The sequence below is a fragment of the Plectrocnemia conspersa genome, unplaced genomic scaffold (assembly GCF_051122295.1).
Source record: "Plectrocnemia conspersa isolate PC_06_02 unplaced genomic scaffold, ASM5112229v1 ptg000014l, whole genome shotgun sequence".
Classification (NCBI taxonomy): domain Eukaryota; kingdom Metazoa; phylum Arthropoda; class Insecta; order Trichoptera; family Polycentropodidae; genus Plectrocnemia; species Plectrocnemia conspersa.
Genome location: NW_028277178.1, coordinates 8,415,791 through 8,442,935, shown reverse-complemented (window position 1 = coordinate 8,442,935; position 27,145 = coordinate 8,415,791). Strand labels below are relative to the sequence as shown.

General features: G+C 31.2%; 1 protein-coding gene across 5 annotated transcripts in view; it reads right to left on the bottom strand.

Moving 5' to 3' along the window:
* LOC148226105 (netrin receptor UNC5C-like) overlaps positions 1-27,145 on the bottom strand; it is a 102,834-nt gene that overhangs the window by 16,323 nt on the left and 59,366 nt on the right. The gene's annotated exons all lie outside the window — the stretch shown is intronic.

Below are 27,145 nucleotides of genomic sequence, written 5' to 3'. Positions count from 1 at the left end.
TAGCTTTTTAAAGGCGTATACCTATTTCGGTGTTCTAAGAAACGAGTACATCTAGTATGTCGTTTTATTGAGACTATCTAAAAACAATATATTATGGCGATAACTCACAGACCCATACTTCACAACTAATTCATAAGTTTTTTTGCCAAAAACGACATCGTAATGATACCGCAAACAACGTAATCACCAAATTTGTCTCCTGCGACATTCTTAATGTTTTTATCAGATAAAAAGTACATTAAAAAAACAACGTTTAGCGACATCAAAGAAAATAAAGTTTAAGTTGATATGTAAGCTGAAGACTACTAAATAGTTTTAGCCAAAACAGAAAGACACAATTTGAAAACTCACACAATCCTATGTAATACTTAATTATTACCGTTTTATTTAAATCGCATTGTAAAATTAACATTCTGCATCTTTAAAGCAGACATATACGGTCTGCAGAATTTTTACGTCCCTCACGCACAATCGGCAACCGTCGTTTGGCGCTCACGCGAGACCTAATTGAAATTTATCTGCGGCGTAATCCGTACCTGCTCCGGGGGCCATTACTTTAAACGTGACACCGTCTACGTCTGTCTAACCGTGCAGAAACACGTGGTCTTAATGTCAAAGCTAATGAAAACATTTACGTATGCAAATACAAGGCGGCGTGCTCAGATTTCCCAAAGCTGTCATCGTTAATACTAAGTACGGTCCCGGGGCCCTTCCAGGACGTCTACTCTATTGTCCGAGGCTGTATCATTCATAACGCAATTATTATTAGCATACCCTAGAGTGGGCGTCTTCGCAATACCTCATTATTTAATATACCAGTCACATAAGTTTTATCCCTTGTGAAAAATTGATATACTGAAATAGTTTATTAGGTTAATTTGAATACAGCATCTGCAGATAACTGCGCGATCTTTGATGAATTTTGTGACAATTCGCCTTTTTTATTAAGAATTTAATTTATACGAATATTTTTAAATGTTTTACAACCGCTGCATTTTTTCATATTACTGCATAAGAAAGAGTGGGTCCGTGCTAGATGCTTTAAATTATTAATATTTTCTTGAAAGCTTTTAATACCATTCTCAACTACTCTAATCGACCATATCTTTGCTTTTTAATCTAAGAAATACGATTTAGAGCTTAGTTCCAGATTTCTTCTAGCAATTAATGTCAATAATAAAATATTTTTAAAATCCAGAATTTTTTATAAATCACTGGGAGAATGATTTTTTAGTTTTTCAGTTAAGATGAAATTGTGAATTATGTGAAAAAAATATTCTCAAGCTATTTAATGACTATATAGATTTTTTGGATCCTCGCGAATTCATATAATTATTAGAATTCATACTTACTAAACAAATTGAAAAAACACAATGTCGTTATAAATACGGAAAATGATAGATAAATGGTATTTTACATAGAGTGAAAAATATATATAATATTATATGTATGTATATATAGTGTAAATACAAAAAAATACAACATCATTAAATTATATCATTTTAAATATTGTGCAAAAATATTATATATAATTAATGAATCAGATAAGATTATCTTGTCATTGAAATTTTTTTAAAATAAGGCGATAAGAGTAGTTTGAAATAAAAATCGATTTATTTATTGTGATTAAAAGATTAAAATAAGATTAAAAAAGTCAGGTCTCTATCAATGGTTTATACATATATAATATTTTAATCAAATAATTTTTAACTATGTTTGCTATTTTATTTATTTTTTACATAATATTTTCCTACATATTCTACTAAAAAATCCAGCTTAATGAAGTACGAAAAAACTTCATCATCTTCAAAGAATTTGGAAAAAAGTATAAAGGTATGCTATATTTATATTTCTATAAACCTATATAATCTAATATGTAATCTTGATAATTTACGTTATATATCGACATGTATCGTCTTACCAATTTAAGGAAGAAATTATGCACGAGAAATATCAATATTTGCATCATATTACATACATAGTATATTCACGAAACCGTCATTTAATTTCATCATTAAAATTATTATATATTATGTAACATACATATTAATAAATATTATGAAATTTAATACAACGCTATTGAGTTACATGTATAAAACATAAATTCCGGAAGTTTGTTTTTTATGTATTCTCTCGTGAAAAAACATTTTCCTAATTAGAGAATTACTTTGATTTTATAATATATTACACTTACTTAAATTACTTAGTTGCAAAATCTATTAATCAAACTCGACCAAAAGCGATTGGCCTTTTTCATCAAACAAATCAATCTAAAAGTTTCGAATCAAATCAACCGTTTTCCCTCTCACATGAACCCCAGGTATTTTTATGGGTACCTGGACAAAAGCCGAGGGTGTTCTCTAACCTTACGCTCTTTCTCCAACCCTTCACTTCAGCATTCCATAAATTGCGAATATTAAACAAGGTGACCTAACGACTGACTATCAATATTTGTGAAATTCATCCAGAAAACGTTCGGGAATAAATCTATAATAATTGTGGATGAGAAGTTTCATTACGTTAACTGGTAAAATAATAAAGTGAATATCTAAGTTAGACATACTGATACTTAGATACATTGGTATTATAATTAGATACAATAGTATTCATTATCTAAAGCTTAAAAGAAAGGGGATTCTAAAATAAAACTGACAACTAAATAATTTGGTTATATTTTACGTATTTAAAATAAACAAATCATAAAAATAAAGAACGGATTGAAAACGATCGATAATGCAAAAATTTTCTATTACAGATTTATTAAACACTTATCTGTATTTTTTTAGTAATATCAAATTTTACTATGCATTTTATATTTTTATTAAAATTTACAATAATTTTTCTAAAATAAAAGCCAGAAAATTAAAATAAAAACACACATTTGAAGAATAATTTTTGTGTATTTTTTGTGTTAACAAAAATTATTATGAACTATTGTTATATTATATTGTTTTATTGTCATTTAAAAAAATTAGCGATCCAAAAATAATTCATTGTGCACAATTGATAAAAATTGTGCATAAATATTTACAAACTCCCAACGGATACTATGTTAGTTTATATATTATATTTGATATACAGAAGTTGAAAATGGCGTTTACACCATTCTTTCAATTGTTGTAAAAACTCGAATCGAATGATTCTTTCATAATAGAATACCACGAAAAGTACTCGACAACCCTCCGTCGTTCATTTCTGCTTTAATCTCCCCTGAGAACTAGCGCATTTGAATTTTAGATGGCAGAAAGCACTCATTCTGTATGGCGTCGGAGAATAAAAAAATTGTCACTGCAGAAATAATATAACTCAATTAGTTGAGTATGCAAATTCTTTTTTGAGGATAAATTAGAGTGTGAGTCATATTGTTGTGAGATTTATCTTATCTGAGAGATAATCGATTGCGAATCGGACTTTGAGCATGTTCGATTCAATGCAATAATGAGGTCCAATCCTTTGAAAAATGATCTTAAGACACGTGATGTATAAGGCCTACATCGGCTTGGGCTTGGAACAGCTAATTAAAATATGCTATAAAAGATGTTATATATGTATATACTACATATATATATATATATAACAGAGATTGCCAATGTGTATATCATATAATAAATAAATAAATTTAATATATTTATAATTTTTAATACCAACAAAAATTATTCAAAGGCAAATATTCCAATTGGTTAAACGAAAAAAATAACGTATTTTATATTTAAGTTCAACGTGTTATTAAAATATTTTTAATAATTTATCTGTGTCGTAAATCTATATTTATATAAATAAAATTAAAGGTTTTTACTATTGGTCATAGATGTCACTATATGCATTGCAAAAATATTTCATATTCTAAATTTATTAGGTGAATATGTCCATGTAATACTAATAAGGAAAAATATGGAATTTTTATAATAAACTATTTATTTATTTATAACTTTTGTATAATAAATAATTATAATTATGCGTCATAATATGGTATTTTTAATATCTAATATTGCATTCTTTTTTATAAAACTAATTATATACTTGGGCCTATAACGATCTATGAAAATAAAAAAAATATAATATACATAGTATAATAAATTAAGATATATCTGAGTATTTTATCAAAGCAAAAACATTTTTTAGCTAAAAGTTTAGTAAATATTTTTAGATGTATTATTTTCATACAGCTAAAATATTTTATTTTGAGATTGACTTTCCCTTTTTGTCTGTTTTTTAAAAGTGAATTTGGTGAGCCTGGGAATGAGTTTTTTGATTCTAATAATAAAGATGTTTCGCGTTTAATATTTTTCAGGACATACACATACTTTAAATATAAGGTCATAACATAATGCTATTGACTTTTTAAATATTTTCCCATTTATCTATTTTTAAGCATTTAATTTCATCAGCTAAACCTGGGAACGGGTTTCTTAATTCTAATGCTAAATATGTTTCAACGTTTTTTTGTCTTTTTCGATACTAATCGATATAAGTAAAGTTTAATTTAATTTAACCCAGTAGTCAGAATTGCGAGATAAGCAGATGCACATATTATGTTTTTGTAATATTTTATTTTTCTGACACATTTGTATTTTTTTAAATTTATGTGCCATAGGAGCTTAAGGATTACCAGTATCACTTTTTAAACTTTGTTTCAAAAATAAAGCACGCAGTGAATTTGTAAACAAATGCAGATTTACCATTATTTTGGATGACAAGAGCTGAAAAAAGGGCTTTTAAAACTGCGCAAGTTACTCGACGAAAACATGGATTTTCTATTCTAATTAATATTAAAAATATCAAAAGAGTAAACTAAAACTAAAGGTCCGAAAAATCCAAATTTTTATGATTTTTGGTCAAATATGTAACAATATTTTTTTTAAAGCTTAAATTATTTAACATTAAACTGTCAACTTTATCAATTGAAGCATTCTTTTATTAACAATTGGAGGGATTAATTGTTAGGTCATAAAAAGATTAGTTCAGCGTGTAATAAAGTGTTTCAACCGTCTAAGAAAAGTTTCTTCGTTAACATGTGACTCAACCGTGAGAAAAATTTTAACAGCTCAAGTCACAAGGTACATGCCACAAATAAAAATAAACGGAAAAAATATCCGTCGCATTGAAAATTAGGATATCGGCTAAAGGCAATTTATTTTAAAAACTTATTGGCATCTACACTTTGGAGTTCAGGTTATGTTAATGTACAAAGCTGTTAAAATTACTAAGACTGAATTACTGAAATATATTTATTTAAAAACATAAAGACCAGATAATTTTTTGCTGAAAAACAACTTCAGTACTCATTTAATTTTAAATGAAATATTACAGGAATGTATATATGAATTAGCTTACGCCTCAATAAATAAACTAAATATATTCTGCGTACAATTATTTAAATCTGAAAATATATTGTGTAAATTACAGCATATTATTATGAACAAAGCAATGTATCAAAATCGTTTGGAACGTAAAACAAAATTGATATACCAATAAACTCAGCATTGTGCGGAATTGTGAATCTAAATATTAAATTTGTAGTGTAAAAATATATATTTTGTCAAAGGGTACATTAAAACAAGACCCTAGAGATTAAATTCAATACGTAATATAATATTATTGAGTGCACTAGAAAAATATATATTTTAAAAATAAAAAAATGAAAATCCCTGTCTCCATTTTACAATCGCATCCTTTGATTTCTCTCGTTAAAAATACGTATAATTGAAATGGCCGCCCAAAGGCGAACTTCTCCGCCCCCGCCCATTGACTCAGTTTCTCGCATGTCAGCCCGAAGATGTATTCCTTTAATTGGCACAGTATTTTTTTGTCAATTGCCCGATAAACGACCGGATAAAGAATAAGGGACAATCGATTACACAGAGCAGATTTCTATCTGTTTCGAAGTCGGCGAGGGTTTCGAAAGAGTTGAAAAATTACAGAAAGCGAACGTAGGTTGAATGAGATTATGATTTTAATTTAGTGACGATTAATTTCTGAGATATAAAGTTGTATTCGCGTGGGCTGGATATAAATTTGTCGCCATTAACTTTGCATACCTTAACTGAATATCTTAATCGAGGCGATAAGTTTAACGAAAAGTAGTATATTTATTTTGGATGTTTGCTCTACTTTAATTTTATAATAAACATATTACACGTATAAGTAAATATTATTGGTTTCATACAAACATTTTATTCAAAAGATTATTTACGAGAAACTTTCTTAACATTAAAATTTAATTAAATATTCCAACCGATAACTGTGAGCACTTGCTATATGCTGTTGTATTTTTTTTTATAAATATGCACATTTAGCATATTTTTTAAACATTTATGACAGATAATTTTCAATTGAAAAATATCTAATAGTCCAATTGTTTGAACATCCAACAACACAGTTTCAAAGGCTGCAGTTATTGAAAATAATCACAGTTTGTTAACAGGCACATTGCGGTGAATTTAAACATTAAATTATTAGTATACTTATGTACTTTGTTAGCATGATATGTGGCTTAATGATCCCAGTGACGTCCGTGACAAATAGCGGTCACGTGGCCTATGCGTCTGATGCGTTTTCGAATAAATTCGCACACTCGAAATGCTAATTCGCGTCGCGCTGCGCTGGCAGCTACGATCCCCATCATTTATCTCCTATTTGGTCCATTATTTATGCAAAATATCATCCTATAACCCCCACCCCCGCTCCATCACGGACGCCCTTTACGGTCTCTTTCTAGGCACTCTCCTCTCAAGTGTCGGCGTCTCTTTAAGCAGTTACGCAGTGCATATTAAGCAGGGTTTAATGGTCAAACGCAAACCCGTTTTGGTCCCTACTGAAATTTTATAACTAACCTGCAGGCGCGAAATTAAGGCACGAAATCGATCCGCGTCGTAACTATAAATTAATTGTAACCTAGTTACAAAGGAGGGTTTATAATGAATCTAGTATGTGTGTAGTATGTATGTACATATGTAGTATGCTATCTTAATTATATAAATACGTTTTACAGAGTAAAATATTTTTATTATTATTCAGGATTGGTATGAATTCTGCAGATGCCGGAAAAACTGATAATAGTTTATTGTATATAATACATAATATACTTAGAAGTCGTATTGACAAGTGGTCACTGGATTCGAGAGTCTTTGATGATTTGATTGGTGATGAATGAATGCCGTTCGTCGAGTGATTGGCACTAATTGGCGATGTAACCGAGTGTCACATATTTTATAATAGCCTTTGGAGGAAGCTAACACGAAAGCAATCGCATTAGGGTTTAATTCAACCTGAAAACCATACCTTTTTTGTTAATGATAGTTACAAGGTCCCATGTTGGGCGTCCGTTCGATAATTTCAAAGGATAATTCAAACAATGCTAATTTTATGTTTTTATTTTATATACGAGGTGAAAAACTCATGAAGATAAGAGTTTTAAGAGTTCCATTTAGACCCTAGTTTTTTTGAATTTATATCGTGTCTGAGCGATTGGAATTAGTGATTATTATAGGCAACAAATTAAATAATAAATAATCAAAATTTAACTCAACTTTGGGTTAGAATAAAAATTAAATCAAACAGTCGGTCATAATTTTATTATTCAGGGTGATTAAATAGCAAATGGTTAAAATAAAAATAGCATATGGTCAAAATAAAAATATAGGAAAATCAGAATTAAAGTAATGAATGGTCATATTAATATTATTCAGGGTCAGAATAAATAGCAAATGGTTAGAATAAAAATAGCGTACGGTCAGAATAAAAATATAGGACGATCAGGTGAATTAAAAAAATATTATACACTTTAAAAATATAAGTGGACAATAAATTATTTATTTTAATATCTTACAAAATATCTTGCTCGCACCAAAACTGTTATACAGGTTAGGTGCGAGCGAGCGAGCGTTGGTCAGAACATTAAACATCTCATGAATCATTCTCAAAGAATTTATAACAAATCTTTTTAATTGCATATATGATGCGAAGGTATTCAGAGCGACGAACGAAGCGGGAATAATGACAGAGCAGCGGCGGAGAGCACGCTAAACTTGTGTTGACATCTGACAATGTTGCAAGCCAAATCAAACAAGATAGCGTTTTCGCTACGTTGGAAAAAGTTGTATTGGTAAAAAAAATGCTACGCACGAATGGGTGCCCTCACGACAATGAAAAGTCGCATACCGATTCATACTGGTTCCATCTACAACATTCCACTACTCAAAACCCGTTCGCTTACCGTCCTTCCCATTCACAGTCTGAGTCTTGTTACTTTTGGGTTCTCCCTCGTACTTCTTATTTGGGACACTCGAATTTGTACTAAAAAAAGTCACGTCAAACATCGACTGAGACTTGAAAGAACGGGTAAGCAGCCGCTTTTCACTTCACGTTAACCCTCATCTATCTACGAAGTTCAAAATTCAGAATTCAACTGGATCTTAAGAGATGAAACGCAGATATGAAACAAGAACATCACGTATATTTATTAATTAAACAAATTGTACATGATTAAATAAAATATTTCCAAAATGAATAATAATTTATGTTAGCAATTCCATTGCATAAAAGTAAGCGCGTGACCGCTGGATAAAAAAAGGCTAAGAAAACTTAATCTAAGGTAATCGATTAAAACAAAAAGCGTTATGAGCTTATATGGGATTCATACCCGTGGCTTTAAACTTTATAAGCATGAATTATTATGTTAAATATCGAGGTATATTTTTATACTATTTTTCTGTGTTCATCAAAGTTATGCTTCAAGTATTTAATCGGACTTTTTAGACCTTTTATTTTTTCTGTTTTATTAACGCGTTGGGGGGTTGGGTGTCGACCGATGCCGCACGACTGGGCTTGAGTGGGTGGGTAGAGAGGTTCAGGACCGATTAGAGTTTCGGCACTAGCTCGCAGAGACCAGTAGGGTCGTAAGAGTTAAAAAATATGTATATTTTTTTTACGTAATAATGCGTATATTGTGCTAGTCTCGTATAAAATATTTTATTAATGATCGCTACTCTAACCGGTCAATCGCAAGCTTTGATGTGGCAACCCCAGCTGTCATCCAGCGCGCCAAATGTCTCGCTGGGGTCCAACCCACCCCATCCTCATCCCGATGGAAGCCGGAACAACCGACTGGGGGAACTCCATGTGACACTGTTTTGTATCACTGGTCACACGCGTTGCTCTCGAGATCGTATCGCGTCTCCAGCCATCGTCTGCTCGGCACATGTCCACACACATACACGAAAATGTGTCACACGTGTGTGACACCCCTGCTATGGTTTTCTATTATTATTTTTTTGAAAATAAAAAACATTTCAAAAATTTGATTGACACTCCGTTTTTGATGTGCTCATCACAAATTCTATTGTGTGTCGCTCGCTCTCGGGTACTGGCACACAATATCCTGCGAGATTGAATTGACTTTTGTCACACAAAAGACTTTCTTCTTCAAATTTGTATCTTTGTTGATCCTTTTCTCCTGTGACGTTTGCCCATATTCGGAATGGAAGCTCGTCAAATAAACACCGCAAATTGTGTTTTTTGTTACCGTCGTTACCATTGTTCGATCTTTGTATTCGGCATTTTATCAAAGGTCCAATATTAGATTTAAAGCGTCAGAGGTCAGCATAACGAACTTTGTAAGTGATTTGGATGTATAATATGTATGTATATACAAAATAAATTCCACACTAAAATAGTAATTTTGATTAAAAAATAGAATATCACACTGCACGGTTAAAATAAACAAGCTCTCATTTTACGAGTTAGTTATAAGCTTTTACAGAAAAATATCGTGTAATTTCACACTATGTATGCCAAATATATTACAACAGTATTATATACTTTAATATATGAAATACTTTTTTTGTGAAAAAAGAACTTAGATAACCAGATATTTTTGCGTTTAACTAAATTATGTTTGCCTGTAGCTAAAATGTTTATCACTTATCACTATCACTAATTAATATTACATATCTGTATAATAAATGGTTTTGTATTATAATAGACCATTCCTTAGAAAAATTTCCCATATTTCCAGCGGTTTTAACTCTTGAATTTAAACCATCAATTTTCCCATCAAAAAATTCTATGCGAAAAGTATAGCATATTCAATATAACGACACAAAATGGAACCGGTAACACTATTCGAATATGTTGCATGTAAAATTCACATCTCATTTTCTTGAAATATTTAAAATACTATCATATTTCTTTGTAACATTCGATGCGTGGCCCGAGGGAGGGAATTTGCGACAGTCGCGCAAAAAGTACCAACTGTTTTTTTTTGCTCAGTCTGCCCATATCAAAGGAGAAAAATGCGTCAAACACAAGTATGTAGCGCTTTTAAATCGGCTCATCTTTATGAATATCTGCATTGAATATATAATATATTACGTGCGAAAGGGGTGATTTTCAGTTTACACCCTTTCTTGTTGGTTTGCGATGCGGAAAAAGTGTACATCGCACAGAAGAGACTCGATAAACATGATAAGTAGATTTAAATAAAAATATCATACTAAAAAATCGGATTTTATGTATGTTTAATTTGATGTGTCCGTTACAGTTTATTTGGCGCTTACTTTTATTAGATAATTTGGAAACCGGATATGTTAAATCTAGTTATTAAAATAATAACATTTTATGTTAGAGTAAGGAAAATTTATTGTATTTAATTGGTGGTTATTAAATTTGAAAAAAAGTATACGTTAATAATGCATATAAATGAGGACAGATGTTATAAAGCACACAATCCGGGGGCGCAAACCTTCGGCGACGCGTCAGCTACGGGTTTTGCAATCGTCGCTCTCGAGTGGACGAAATGCCACCAACTCCTGGCTGACTCTATATGCAGCTCTGAAGGTGCCGATGAGAACTGCTTTTAAATATGGACCGGCCAAAGACAAACGATCAATGCCATGCCATCTTTTAAGATTAGTGGTACGATGTGGTGCTCACCTCTCTCTGCTGCGAGGCCAATAAGAGCTTCGATAAAGGCTCGACAAGACAATGTTTATAATATATAGAAAAACCACAAGAAAAGCACATTTTGTGGGTGTGTCCAATAAGAAATGCAATTGGATCGCAAAATTCCTCATCTGAAATTCGCCAGAGCTGTCTCGAACTAGCATTATAAAATATGTAACACACATAACATTAGAAAATATGTAACACAGAGACAAGCGAGAAAGGACAGAATTGACACGAGAGACATCAGCGGATCATCGAAAAAATATCGCAATAATCTTAGCCGCACTACTAAAATCACAACCGACAATAATACAACTTAATATGCCAGCGAAGACTTTCCGATTCCCATGACTTTTTTTAAAAATAAATTAATGTCAGCTTTTCCAGCGCCTATTTGGCTTCAAACTTATACCCCTTCAGCCTTAAAACCCGAAAGTACAAACTGTTAAATAAAATTAGTGACCAAAAATATTACAGATTGAATATATACAGGCTTACAAAAAATTAACGTTTATTTGAGTTCTTTCATATTATTTCAATTGCCTCATATGCCACTTGGTTATAATAAATATTTAACTTGAATTGAACTTAATTACTTTTTTTTTTGTTACAGAAAATTATTAAATTTACGTATATGTAAAATTATTTAGTAATTAATTATTTTATCATAAATATTTAATATTTCAATTTAAAAACAGTTGTTGTGTGATTTATATATATATATTGATATAAAAATTAATATATTTATATTTAGAAAATTAATATTTAATACAATGTATACTATGTACCTACATAACACTTTTTATATTAAAAAAATACAATTTAAAAATATTTTCGAAAAAATTTTCATAGCAAAAGTGAATCAAGTATTTAAAAATCAAAAAAAAAATTTACGATATCTTAAAAATCTGGGATTTTATAAAAAAATTATTATAAACGAATTTTACCACAACTTGTAATTTTACATGTTAATTGAGTTATTATATTTATTTGGCAAAATATTTGGTGCTTATTATATTAATGATAACCATTTAAATTATAGTTATACTTGAAAAAATTATATATATGAATTTTATCAACTAGTGTAAGATTTCTAAAGGCATTTCAATTAAAAGTTATTAAAATATATGTATTTTTCTATACTTTTAATTTTATGAGAAACTTGACTGCAAAGCTTAATTTAATCGGTTCGATAGTTGTTTTTGTAATCGTGAAAAAAATTTATATATATATTTATTCGAGGAACGTGAGAGGAAATGTATTTAAATGCTTAGTTTTTATTGTAATTTATAATATATTTTGTTTGGAAATAAATACGGTGAAGTTTTCCAGTTCGCTCCTGGACCAACAGATAAATGGCATAGACGTGCATTAATATTGCAGTGCGGATCCGCCTTCTACCGCTGGACTTTGCAGGGGCGGAACATGAATTTCGTTTCAACTGATTAATTGATTTGTCTTCATTTTGTAGATAAAATTGCTACCGTTCTAGTTGGAGACAAATTGGAAATGATACTGAGGTGATAATACTATATATACCCAACATTATCCAAAGACAGCTTTAAAGTAATAATTACGGCTTTTCACAAACAATGATAAAATCGACTTTTTCTAATTCCATAATGATGCTTAAATATAAGCTCAAAATTAAAATTATACATTGTATTTTATGATTATCAATCATATAAAAATATAAAAAATATCTACAAATATTTATAGGGATCATATAATTGAAAACAAACCAATACAAAGTGTTATTAGTCTTGTCAGATTATGTTTCTCTTGACTTATATATAGTTAGAGTGTAGGATTTCATTGTTATAGTATTATTATATCTATTATTGTTAATATTAAATGTATATGGATTGATTCGAAGCAGAATCCACACAATTGGTAACATTCAACGACAAGGGGATAAAAATCGCGAATGTTTAGTTTGGCGTGTAATGGAGGCGTGACAAACGTCACAGACCTCTATAGAGGATTTTGACACTCGCAAGGGTGGCTAACAGGGTGGGTCCACGTGATAGAGAGGGACGCTGAGCGACAGCAGCGAGAGGGTGAAAAGTGTGCTTAAAATATACCAGCAGCGACCCATCTGAGGCAGCGAGCTTCTCATTATGATTGTTATTTTTAATTGGACGGTCCTTTTTGGAAGCTCTGGCGAGATCTTGCCTCAGATGAAGTCGACGAGAAACTGTTGACCTTAAATATTATGCGAAAATTAACGACAATTAGCTTGTTTTGTTTATGAAGAAGATCATTTTAGGAGTTTACTCATGCTAGTTCTTTCTTAGATGTTTTTGACTAATTTATTTGACGTGATTATTTATAATACATAATTTGTAAGTTAAAAGAAGAATACTATTAGATCTTCAAGTAAATAGAGCATAACGAGCACTTTAAATTGTCCATAAAGTTCAATGTTCGGTAAGCACCTATCATAATATTTTTTCATTATTTTAAAAAATAAGTTTATTAGTAACAACGTAAAGCCCTCAACTCATTTTTAATCATAAATATTAAATAACAACATAAATTTGTCATATTGTTAATAACGACATTGCAATAAAAAAATCCTTCCTTTTTGATACAGTATTTTTTTATATTAAATTATTTGCTTAAAAAATTTTCATTCAATTTTATAAAATTTAACATATTTATAGATTTGTTCTGTTTTCTCTGCTTACAGCAACACTTTTTTGTGCCGTTTTTCATACTTTATGGAAAAACGCTTCGCAAACTTATAGAATTTAGTGACAATAATTTAAGAGGTGAATAAAATTAAGACTATGATTGATAGTGACCATCATTTAATTACTCATGAGACTAGTTATGCTATAAAATATTATGCCACTACTTTTTCAGTTATTTACGAAAGCTTGGGATGGTCAAGAAGCTCGATATTTTGCTACAGCATCAAATCAACAATGAAAAAATTGTTGGATTGAGTACTTAAACTCAATAAAACATATCATGGCAATGAAAGGTTGATTCAATATAAAGTTGTAGGTAGAAAAATTTCATAGTCATAACAAATTAAATAAAATTGCTCCCAAAGAAGAGCATGTTTTATATTGATATTAATTACTACGAGCTGTTGTCACCAAACCAAACAATCGATTCCACTAAGTACTGCTAACAATTAACTAAGCTGAAAAAAGAGATTAAGTAAAAAATGTTGCATCTTGGTAAATACTACTATTTAAAGTCCGGACCTTGTACCTTCAGACAATCATTTATTCAGCTTTGTATCTTTTAATAGTGTAAATTTAGTAGAGTTGAACTACTGCCAAAAAGTAATTGGATCAGTTTTTAGCTTACAAGTCTTAGGACTTTTTAAGCTATCAAACATATGGAAGAAGGTGTCAAGTATATGAATGATTTATCTCATTTTTGAATTACAAATTTATGATTTTAAAATCACTAAAATATTGCACAAATATATCTTTAATGCGTTTAAAAAATCTTGTACAATCCAAATATATTAAATTTATTTTGTGGGAATCAAATGTCAATTATAGTGATTTTTAATTCACTAAAGTAATACAGAAACATATTAGTAGCTTGTATAAAAAAACATTTGCCAGTGCAATTTATAGATTGCTGTTTAACAGAGAGCAACAATAGAAAAATTATATAGAATTTTATAGTAGTTTTATGTAATATATAATATTTAAAATTATATAGAGGTATGTTAATAAAAATATAAATAAAACACGTTCTACACTTTAGTCGTAAGAATTTTAAAATGATTCGAACTCATTCACCACGAATTATAATATATTTAAAATAATCGTTTAACTGCCGAAAGTCTAAACAATGACTCAATGTCGTAAATTTCAATACAAATGTATATTTATAACGATTGTTTCCACTTCGAATCGAGACATCTGCGTATACGAACAGGAGCCATGCGTGACTGGCGAAAGAAAGACCAAAGATTTCCATTGATAATGAGTGCTTTTGCGCTCTGCGATGCGAAATAATCACCTGCAGCCGTGGGGTTCCTATCGACCCCACATCCGTTTCGGCGGGTCATTTTGCCCCTTGAAATTGCCCCGCCGTGATTGTTGCCAGACATGGATTAATCCCTTCCTGGCCCGATATGCATCTTGAGAGACGTTTAAAAAAATAACCGTTTTATTATTTACTTTTTTACAACTACCACGTGTGGTACAAAGTTGCATATTATTGATGCTGACCGCCAGAGGTCTCACAATGGATTCATTCCAGCGTGAAGAGGAGAGGAGGAGTATCTTTTCACTAGTGAGGGATATCCTCTACCCTCCATCCGGTTTCGCGGTCCTTTGTGCTTTCCCTAACGCCACATCGCAGGGGAATGTAAAATTTGCTGCTGGAAACGTCACACACATACGAACAAATTGATTTATAATATATAAACGCGTGCTTATTAATAATTAACGTTGAATTTTCAGCTATACGCTAGCAACTTTCAAATACATTCAAATGATCTGCTTTGAAGCATAAAATCTAGACGGCACACTGTGTGTTAAATGTACAATTTAGCTGCATAAAACACATCAATAATTCTGGGATGGTCAACATAGAAAAATTCTCGAATAATCATGTAATCTAGAAGCATGATGAACATGTGGTATAAGTCAGTGATTAATACCTGAAAGATCTGGGTTCAAATCGCATATGAACCATAGTATTTTTCAATGTCTATCGTGCCTTTGACATAAGATTCAGTGATCATTATATGAATATAATTCTGATCGATCATTACAGATAAGTATTTCTTAGATTTTCATATTCTCGGGGATGAATATTGTTAGGTAAATAAAATTTAAATTAAATCAAGCTAATATGTGCATAGTGACATATTGATTGTGAGCTGTAATAACAGTTTATAATTAATAAAATATATGTGTATGATTTACATTTTCAGATATAATGAATACGTAGAAGTAAGTATTAACCACCAGACTGGAAATCTGGGAGTTAGTGAATTTCATTACTAATTATGAATTATTACGTGTAATATTATTTATAATTTTTTTAAAAATAAAAACACGAGTGTCGCTGCCGGGGCTCGAACCCGCAACTTCAGAGTGACTAAATTTGTATAAACAATTATTGGTTGTTTATATGTAAAGGCAAAGCTATACTTCCATTATGTTGATTACTAAGATTTTTTTACAAAATATATCTATTGTGTTAGAATTTATAGAATTTATATACAATTTAAATATTTTTTATTCGCCCTCTTATTAAGCCATTATAGCAATTTCAACAAAGAGTTCTTTAATTTATGTTATGTTTCCACCCTAGATTTTCTTTGGAAAGTCGTCTAAATTTTCCCTATTCCACCCCACATTGCCAAAAGTTTCTCAAATACAAAAAATTCAAATAGTCAGGTCATAAAGCTCGGTTTATTGTCATCGTACCCCACCGAGTTCATCAACGTGGGCGACTATCGGAACGTAAAGCGAAATTTCTTTATACGGCGCACAGCGCATTACAAGCAACGATTATGACGTCATTCCAGGCATCGGAATTGCCTGGATAACGCTGCACTTTGCATTATACAACAGGCGATATTGTTTTATGACGCCATAATAAACGAATCCTGCGTCCTCCTACTAGATTTTCTCCCGTAAACCGGAAAATTTCCGCTGTATTGAAAACTTGGCAACATGGTACCTACATACTGCTACTTGGAATGTCTCGTTAATAATTAAGAGGCGTACTACTATTACTGTTGTTAATATCATACGAGGGGTTCTCTTTCCCATAATTGCAAAAACAATAAACTCCAAAATTCTAGAGAAGACTTTTATAGCTCCTTATGTATATCTATATGAAGATAAATTAGAAAAAATAGTTCTATTATATGGGATTATTATTATTATTGCGTTACGAGTCAGTAAGTATTGTAGTAAGAGTAAATCTAAATTTATTTTATATTTTTACATTCAATAAATAGGAATACATTAAAAATAAAAATTGTAAAAAAATAATCGATGATATCAACCATTGTTGTAGAAAAACTATTATATAATTAAATAAATAAAAAATAAAATTTAACCATTTATTATATTTATTATATACACTGCCTAAAAGAGCCAACAAACGATATTGCGTAACGGAGTTTTGACAGTACTTTAAATAAAAATTGATATTTTTATCGAAAAAATAAACCAAAAGGTAACTGCTAAAAAAGTGCGAACAGGTATCAGGTCCCAGATTTCACATTGCAATGAATGACGACGTTAGTAATTTTACCTGATAATGAATCTAAAGTGACTCAGCTATATGGTAAAATAAGGTCTGTATTAAACAGTACCAATGAGTCTCGTTCCGCCACGAATCACTGACATTTAAATTTTTTCTGTATAACGCATTGTTTATCGCGCATCCTTCCCAAACAAAAAGTAGTTTTTATGGGTGCTTACGAGTGATGAGTGTTTTAGGACGGATGTGCTAATAGGTGGTCCGTGAAATATTAACAATTGTTAAGCCTTATGCTTGCACTACACTCTCTGGAAGTTGTCCGAACCGAAGTTCAACTGAAGTCAACCAAGGTCACCGATTTCCGAGTAGCGGCCATACTGCCACAAATTTCATATGCCATCTGGACGGCAGGCGTGAATGACGTACGCACGGCGGCTGCTGTCGTAAATATTCAATTTACGCAAAATCTTTGTCGGCTTTTGCAAAATGCCATAAGGTATACAAATGATACTTCAGAATACGAACACCACATAGAATTTGTCGCCATCGATTCTAAATAAGAATTCCTTATGGTGTGACATTTATATAAACCGATCTAGGAAAATACATAAGAATATTCGAAACGATTTTTTTTAACAAAATCAAGTACCACTAATTATTTTTTAATTATTTAATTTTATATGAAAAATAATATAATAACGATATCTGTTAAAAGAATATACTATCAAAAATATAATTAATCCCTTTTAGTGCCCTAAAATATTCAAAGATGTCAGTAAGAGTCTGTTGAAGTCCCCGATAAGCATGTGGTATTATAACTTGACCACGTGACCACGATGCAGCGCTCGACATGCGTGTTAACCATAAGACGCCTAGGCGCATACTGAAATTGAACCGAGCTACTCGTTCTATCTCAGTTTGCGAAAAACCATATTATTATCTCTCTCACTCTCGTCACTACGAAAGTATCTCACCGCTCGCGCTCGAAAGAGTAGCTCCCAATTCGGTTTCTTTGACTTCGGTCTGTTTGCCGACAATGTTCGGAAGCGATCAAAGCTTCCAGAGAGTGTAGTGCAGGCATTACTTTGTGTGATTTTTTATTTTTTATTGCTTAAAAAGGTCGGTAGAATGACATATAAATTATTTGTGCAGGAGGTGGAAACCCATAACATGTGAAGTGATTGTTCAGAGAACCTAGAGTTGAAAGAGACGTAGGACAGTAATTTAAAAAAATATGTAATTAGGAACACTGCCAAAGAAAATTACTTCAGTTAAGAATTTACTTATGTTTCTTCATACAAAATTACTACTATTCTTCGACGACATAAGAATGATTTTAAACTAACTTCCGAAGAGCTGAACAAAATTTTTGATATAAAGTATTGCACACATTGATTAGCCAATTTTAAACCTGTTTGAAAAATTAGAAATATGTAGTCTAATAAAAATGTTTTAAATTTAAAGTAACCAACAATTCGTTCAGTTATGAAAATAAGCAACATTCAACACTATTTTATTGTGTTATGGCTTCTAAATTTTAGTTATTAGCTGCATCTTTTATGCAATGGCAAAGCCAAACTATATCGGCATACTATTATCTGAAAATTAGCGAATAACTTCAATTTAATTCAAAATATCTATTAAATTGTAGAGTTTAATGTTAGGAGTAAGATTCGCAATTATAACTAAAAAAGAGCAATGAGACAAGCTTTTTATGACGTTAAATATGGTATCGGTTTTATTTAAAGATAATATATGTACATACGTTAGAGTATTTATAATGTATATACTTTTATTGCCGCAATAGCAATATTAAATATAGTTAACGTAAAACTCCAACGTTTAATGAAATATTCGTAAATAAATTACTGTTTGTTTGTTGGATTACATACATATGATTTATGTCATTAAATTGTTATATCAAAAATAAATATGCATATTATTAACATAAAATATTTATGATATATAAATAGAGTTTTTAAACATGCATTTGTATTTTAATAGGAGTATGCCATAAACGATACGAAGAAAGTCATAAATTTTGAACACTTCAACTTTAAATGTCAATATTAAAACTGGGACATAACCATAAACATATGACGTTTTATTTGCAAGTGCATTTCATGTGCATTACATTTTACTAGGAAAATTATTTCGAGTGGAACGTTTAAAACGTTAAGTGTGCTTCTATATGAGAAAATTTCTTTCTGAGAAATATGTCAACCATAATTTAAATTTTTATATCTGAATATTAATTGGATTACAGTTTTAACTGTGTTTTCAGTTATTAAAATTGCCATATATTTTTAATAGCGAATAATAGTAATGATAAAAATATATAATTTTTATCTTGAATATAAATTAAGGATAATTTGACAATAATAGAAGAAAATTGGGAATCTTTGATACATGCTATAACTCACGATAATTGTGTATGTGTCGTTTGGTAACCCTGCTTAACGTTCTGCAAACAATCAAATAAACGTTCCCGGGAATAAAAATCTAATTTTCGCTTTCCTACCAAAAGCATGAGTCAGTCTTTGGGGGTTGGTCGTTTGACCATCACCAGCACAATAATCACCTCATTCTGTCTTCCAGCGTTCTGTGTAACTGATTCTCCATCCGAGGGATACACTTTGGTCTTTAGCGCCCGAACAGGGGTCGCCAACCATCGGCAACTTTAGAAGGGGGCGGAAAATTTTTACACCGAGGGGCTGGAAAAGCCCACCCCGTCGTAAAATTTTGTATGCCGAGGCGTAAAAAAATAATTCTTCGACGATATTTTATTGTGCGCCATAAAATCCGTGCGAAAGCGGCGTTGCGTCGTGCGGTGAACAATCGTTAATTTATTGCGTCTGATTTTCAAATGACCGCTGTAAATGGAAAAGCCATAACCGTTTCGATTCTTTGAATGTGTTTATTATGTTGTGTGGTGCCAAGTTTTGCGAACAAAGGAATAGATTCGTGTGTTTATGTGTGAGATGTTCAACATATTGCCTTTTAGATTATGCGGCAAGTTCTTAATGTCACATTAAAAAAATATAACGCAGTTAGTTTTGTAAATGACACTAATATAAGTAATTTCTATAGTATTTATTTTATGTAATTTCTTAGTATGTATCTTTGTAATATTTTTCTTTCCGTAGAAAAATAGTGATGATGAATATACAGAAATGGGTCTGTAGTAACATGCATGATTCAATGCATGCAAAATAATTCAATATTAAATTAATATTTTAAATATAAATAAGCAAATATTAAATCAAATCTTATCCAATCAATTTTATTATATTTGGCTTTAAAATAATTATATGCACAATAAACCTCTTAATTATAACACGCCAAATTTCAACCAATTCCTATTACTTTACTTTTACAAAAAAATCAATCTGGGATTTAGAGGCAACTTTTAAATGCACCATAATATTTTGTAAAATATTATTATTATTAAAATATTGTTGTTAAAGCGGCTGTACGATTGATTAATCGATATAAGTTTATTATGTACGATTAAGATATACATTAAAGCAGCGAGTTTGATACCATCTGTGCAATGGTAGAATGTTACAACATTAAAAAAAAATTCAAACACACATCTTCCTCGTCTGACCAAGGATAAATTGAAACATGTCAACAGCATCGTTTCGCGATAAGATCGTTCGAATTGCCACGACGTCCGGACAAGAAACACATTAAGCAGGTTGTTTATAAATCTGATCGCTAATGTCCAGAATGATGCCCCCTTGGCATGCGATGATAGGAAGCAGTGGACCAAGATGCTAGGGGTAAGTAATTTTAGGGTAGCAAGCAGGAGGGGTAGTTTGACAATGCGATTTGCTAAGACATGCCACACGACATTACTCGTCTCAGTGTTTGAAAAATATATTTTTTCCTCTTCGTCATATCCGAGGCGTTTCGCATTCTGCATGATTTATGTATCTGTTCTGGTGATAATAATTCTGCAGATTGTGCTGAGCTTACTCAGCCAAAAGCTCTATTTATATAAAATAAATTCAAGTAATTTAAGTAAAATCTTTTTTTATATAATATTTATAATATAATATTAATCTGAGCTATATTTAATAACATGATAACACGAGATAAAAAGCCTGATTAAAATTTTTTCCTATCGAATCATGTAGTTCATAGTTTTTGAACACAAAACATTAAAAATAAAATAAAGAAAGATATCCCACGATAATTCCCACGATAATATTCCGTGAGATTAGAAAAATCTAGGTAAACCTAATCTGTGATGATCAATCGGAATTATAATTAAATAATAATCAATAATTCCGATCTACCATATCAGAAATTAAAAATCACTAAGTTTTCGAACCCATGTAACTTTCAGGTCAATAATAATCAGTGACTTATACTATTTGTCTATCGTGCTAGTTGTTCTAGAACTAGTGTTTTTTACTAACAAAGATTTTTAAATGACAGAATATATATTTGGACAGATTATATTTGTAAATATATATTTATCTAGGGTACCTATCCGTACATGTAAGGGGCTACCGCTCAAAGGGTTAAGACAGCAGATAAGGATTTTTGCGGGACAATTGCATCGCTTCATAGACACACCTACGAAATGTGTTCCAGTCTAGATGGCCACTTTGGCGATCGTTAACCAGGGGGTGAAAGATAATAGTGTTATGCGCAGGGTATAATGCATTGTTTATCGTGCATCTTTTCCACACAACAAGTAGTTTTATGGGCCTATGAGTGAAAAATTACTTTCTAGTATTAGGTAAGCCGTGAAATATTTTCAATTAATAACGCAATTATTTAGTATTGAAATCTATCTTCCTATTATTGTCCATACTAAGAGACCATTAGTTTATTTTTTCGTTTATTCGAGATGGTCGTTAGAGTGACCTCGTAATTATAACGAATTGTGCTGATGTTTGAATCCATCACAGTCACAAAATAGTAATAATATAGTAGTAGCATGAAACTCAAATATTGAGTAATTGTTAACGAACAAATAACCTATAATAATTTTGTAGCGATTAGAAAAAATAAACAAATAAATTAACAACATTTTGAAATACAATAAAAACTCAGCATGTAATTTTATCTATGATTCTTTGTGGAAAAAATCTTGTACATTGTAATTAAAAACCTTGTCATTCAAAAGTGTGTCTCTTTGATTAGAGTGTCTTAAACAAAATTTAAACTTCCAAGGGAATTACACCAACTTTTCAGGACTTTGGGTAAGGGTAGCAGGGAAAGAGGCGGAACTAAACGCGCATGAAGCGCTTTAATAAAAATAAACAGTTACAGTCCTCATCGAGACGAGTTGTTCGTCTCCGTTTTGCACTTGCGGCGCGTCTCCCATGTCTCCTGCCTCCAAACAACACACCCCCTTCGCGAGCCACCCCTGTCTGCATTTCCCATTGCCGCTTGTATTTGAATTTCAAATTACTTCTCACACCGCCCTGGTTCTCCGCGGAATGTTTTTATTACGCGTCCGATTTTTTATCGTCCATTTTTACCCAGACTGACTACTATCGGCTGTTTATTTCATCTCTCTCTCTCTATCTCTTCCATCGTGCTGTTGTGTTTTATTTTATTTTTTCAGTGGCGTCTCTTCAGCTCGAAACTGTGCTGTGCGCCACTGGATAATGGCATTCGAACCGATAGCCGTGCACAAACAATCGATTACCACGTTTCAATTAGTCGATACGCTACTGCAGTATTTCGCAATGTTTATTCTGCTAAAACTATTTGCAAATGTTTCTATTTACATATTTTGTGTGTTAAAGCTTTAAATTGAAGCTTGGTAATTATCAAAAATGGATCACCTCTACGATGATTTTGATTTTTCTTATCAATGTGCATATTTATAATTTATGAAAGAGAAACATAGAATCGAATTTTAATAACTAATTATATGATTAAACATATTCATTAGACTAAAACAAAAATATATAGTAAACTGTTCATTAAAAATAACTTTAAAAACCTATCTATCTATGAATGATTTTAATTGAATAAAGTCAAGATAACTTAAAGAATTATGTAAATAGTTTACCGCTTTAATTGAAATAAATAGACTTGAAAAAGTTTTTTTCATCAATGTCTGATTTATTTAAAATTTTGGAAGACCCATTTTATTATAAATTGGTATATTTACGAGCTTTTAAAATAAATTTGCGAAATTTTACAATAGGTAGCGAGTTAGCTAAGACAAACTTAGGGTCGTAAAGAGCTACCTACGCTGTTGTTGTTGTTATTAAAATTATTAGATTTGCAGAATTTCAAACAGCCGATTTCTAAATCAAAGCAAGAGTTAAATATAATTCTCAACCATCCTTCATTATAAGCCTTACACAGAAATTAATTACAACCGCAATTTCGTTTTTAATATAGCACATCCCCGTCCCAGAATTCTCGGTTGTTATTAATGATTTCTTAGTATATCTCTCTCCCTCATCCTCCCCAAAGAAACGCGTGAATTCCCGCGTGTTTCGCAATTAGAAACACGTTTAGCATGATCCGCCCCGAAGATGAGGGATGACGTCGCAATTATGCACAGTAATTGTCACGAAAAATGCGTGGAATTCGTCGTTATCGGGGTTTTCCCAGACGAGACGAGTTCGTTAGTCAGGAGAAGTGATTTATGAGATTGCTTCGTGAACAGAAATAGCTGACCTGACGCTTCGCGTGTTTAACACGTGATGTGTACCAAAGACAAGGACAAAGATTCATATATAATGTTTAGTTTCGGTTTTGAATGATGTTCGGATATCGACTGTACCGGAGGGTATTTAGTTAAGAGTATACTGTGTCGTTTGCATGTGCGAATGTAAACAAGGGTGGTTTATGTGTTTTGATTGATTGTATAAATAGGGGATGTTAAAAATACTTTACCTACTTTTGGATATGTTTTTCTCAAAATTGCTATTATTGGAAAGCATCAAATATGATTTAAATATATGGCAAGGATTTTTTATTTGGACATAGATAAATTGCTAAGGATTGCAGTATTATTGTATGTTAAATAAGTGCATTTTTATTAATTTCTTAACTACTATAAAAGCAATCAAACCGATTTATAATGATTTTTAAATGTTTTAATTTAATTATGATTACTTAACATAAACACATGTAACTATGTATTTTTAAAGCTCATTAAAAATTATTAATTTAGTTTAACTTAAATTAAAGAAAAAACTATAGATTTTTCTACGCATGAGAAAATGAAAATATTGTATGTACTAAGCAGGGTAAATATAGAATATCTACCTCGTATTAATTTAATGGTTCCCAAATAAATTCAGAAAGATAATTAATCGCGTTTATTATTTAGCTGCTATTTTACAAAATTTGGAGCATTTGTAAGTGCAGCTAAAATCTTTGGTGGTGAAGTAGTAGTTAACTAATACCATTGTCACTTGAAAAATATTACATATAGTCATTATTCAAACAACAAACAATACAAATATGTATGGTGGACAGGTACATATATATGTACATATATCGACTGGTAAAAAGATATTTTAGGCAAAGGGGGTATGAATTTTTTCTTTAGCTTAATTGATCAAAACTACCCATTCGCCAAGCCTTTAATCGTTAATCATATAAAAAAGCTTTTCGCGATCACATCAGCAGCCCACAGGCTTCATAATTACTTCCAGGACTACTTAATTGACGATTTGTTATTATACATATTGCTACGCTTAGGATGCTAAATAACGATATATTATTGTTCTTGGTGTCACGATGCTCGAAAAAGTAAATTATTTGTGAGCTTGTTACCCCATTAGTATGACAATGCCACGAAAAAGTATTTGAATGAATTTAATTATAATAATGTGTAGGAAGAATATGTGAAAACATAATAATTTAAAAACACCGTAGCATCAAAAGGGTTATATGGCACACGACGTAGGCAATTTATTTATATGCTAAAAATTTTAAACGTTGTGTAGCAATAGAAAAATATAAGACAGATCCACCAAGCGTTTTATTGATCACAATCACTCGTAAAAATTACCTTTGTGTACATATTTATCTAGGGAAATAGTTTTTAAAAATGACAATTAACATTAGCGCGTGCTGTTTAGCTTGTATAACTTTGGTAAAAAAATATGTATTTCAATAGGCAGTGATGGGGAAGAGTACGTAGAATTAGGTTAATATAAAATATATAATAATTTGAAAATATATTTGCATTACCAGTTGCATAAAAGCCAAGGTCAAAAGTTGAAAATTTATTATAAATTCTGTCAGATGATAATTAATTGATTATAATCTCATAAATATCAAATATTTTTTTTATGTCAGTGAAATCCCATTATAAAACTATCCTTTATGAAAAACCTCCCAGCGGTGAAAAAGCTCGTAGTTTTTTCATTCTGACCACCTGTGTAAGCTCTCAGCGATGATTGCGGCGGCGGTTGCGCCTTCATAAATTATTCTTTTATTTTAAAAGACGCTGATTTCTTCTTCCAGTCTAGGCTCTCCCCTAGGTTCGTGCCCTGCCGAATGAAAGATGCATGCCCTACCTGCCCGAGATGGGAGACGGACGGCGAATAATTTATATGCAGGTGAAGCAGGCACCGTGAAATTTGCGACATCACGTTTTTTACCTCGGCACACGAATATACCTCTTAAACGCCACCGATGCGCTGGGAAAAGTTTCGAATATTCTCTTGGTGAGGTTTGCTGAATGCGCCACATTTAACTCGGTTGCCAGAGTTATGCACGTACGACTCGATTTGCATAGTTTTGGTTTGAAGCGGTTTGGGAAATTCAGCATGTGTGTAGATGCAATTACAAAAATGAATGAAAAGGCTAGTAGAATTTAAGATTCAATAAAAATATAGAGAAAGAGAATCGTACTTTAATAAGCAATTGCATTGTTATTGTTACAAAAATATTCAGAAAAAATATTTTTAAGACACAAATATAAAATTTGATTGTTTCACAAATGACTAAAAAAGATCTAAAAAACTTTTTTCGATTTAAAAGTATCCTCAAAATAACTTAAAAAAATATTATAATATATAAACAATGCATTTTAGGTGTGAATATATAAAATGCATAGCCATGTTAAAATCAATCTCGCCACCAAAATTGCAACCATTTTGTCAATGTCCACCCATGAGCTCTGAAGATGAAAATTTAACGACAACAATAAATAATCTAGACACATCTTGGGAACCTTCAACGGAATCTAAGATGACCGTCCATATTTCAAAGTATACCTGTCAAGCACATACTACAAAGCTTAAATAAAATTCTATTTAATTTTGAAGCAAAATTTAATGGACTTAATTAAATAAATAAGCATTTTAAAACCGGCCGTGAAGGAGTTAAGTCGATTTCGCCTAACGTAAACAAGAACGAAGGTCGTAAGCCGATTTCTCGTATTTATTCAAGTAAATTAGGTTGTTCCACTGTGCTAATAATCCGGTCTTCAACGGTGCTAATTCCCACAAGGATCAGTGAAATCCTTGAGAGAGCAACCCCGTGTCCATTGTAAGCTTCGACTTGAAATTCAATGAAAAGCTTCAATGTTTTCCTTTTTTCTTCTTTCTTAAAAGCGGTCAGTTCATAAATTCGCGCGAATTAAAGTAATAATAATTGTAAAATAAATATTAGGTACTAACAGAGACTGCCTTACTCATTTTTGGCCAAAACTTAAGCTAAATAAATATTCTAGTACATTACAAATTCATTATTAATATATTGTTTTTTTCTCCAAATTGCATTAAATCTACTCATTAGTATAACTGCAGCTAATTGGAGAGAATGGTATAGACCAAATTTACAATAAGCACACTTTCTTAAATAAAAATAAAACACATATAAATCGATAGTTTTGGAGCTATCATAGTAATTCCCAAATCTTAATTAGGATTTTTAAAGTTATCTAAGATGTTTCTCAGACCACTTTAAAATCCCAGAAAAAATAGTTAATACCGTTTAATCGCTATGATTAAATTACTAAGTACTGCAGTTTTAGAATAGTGCCTTTTCAATGTTA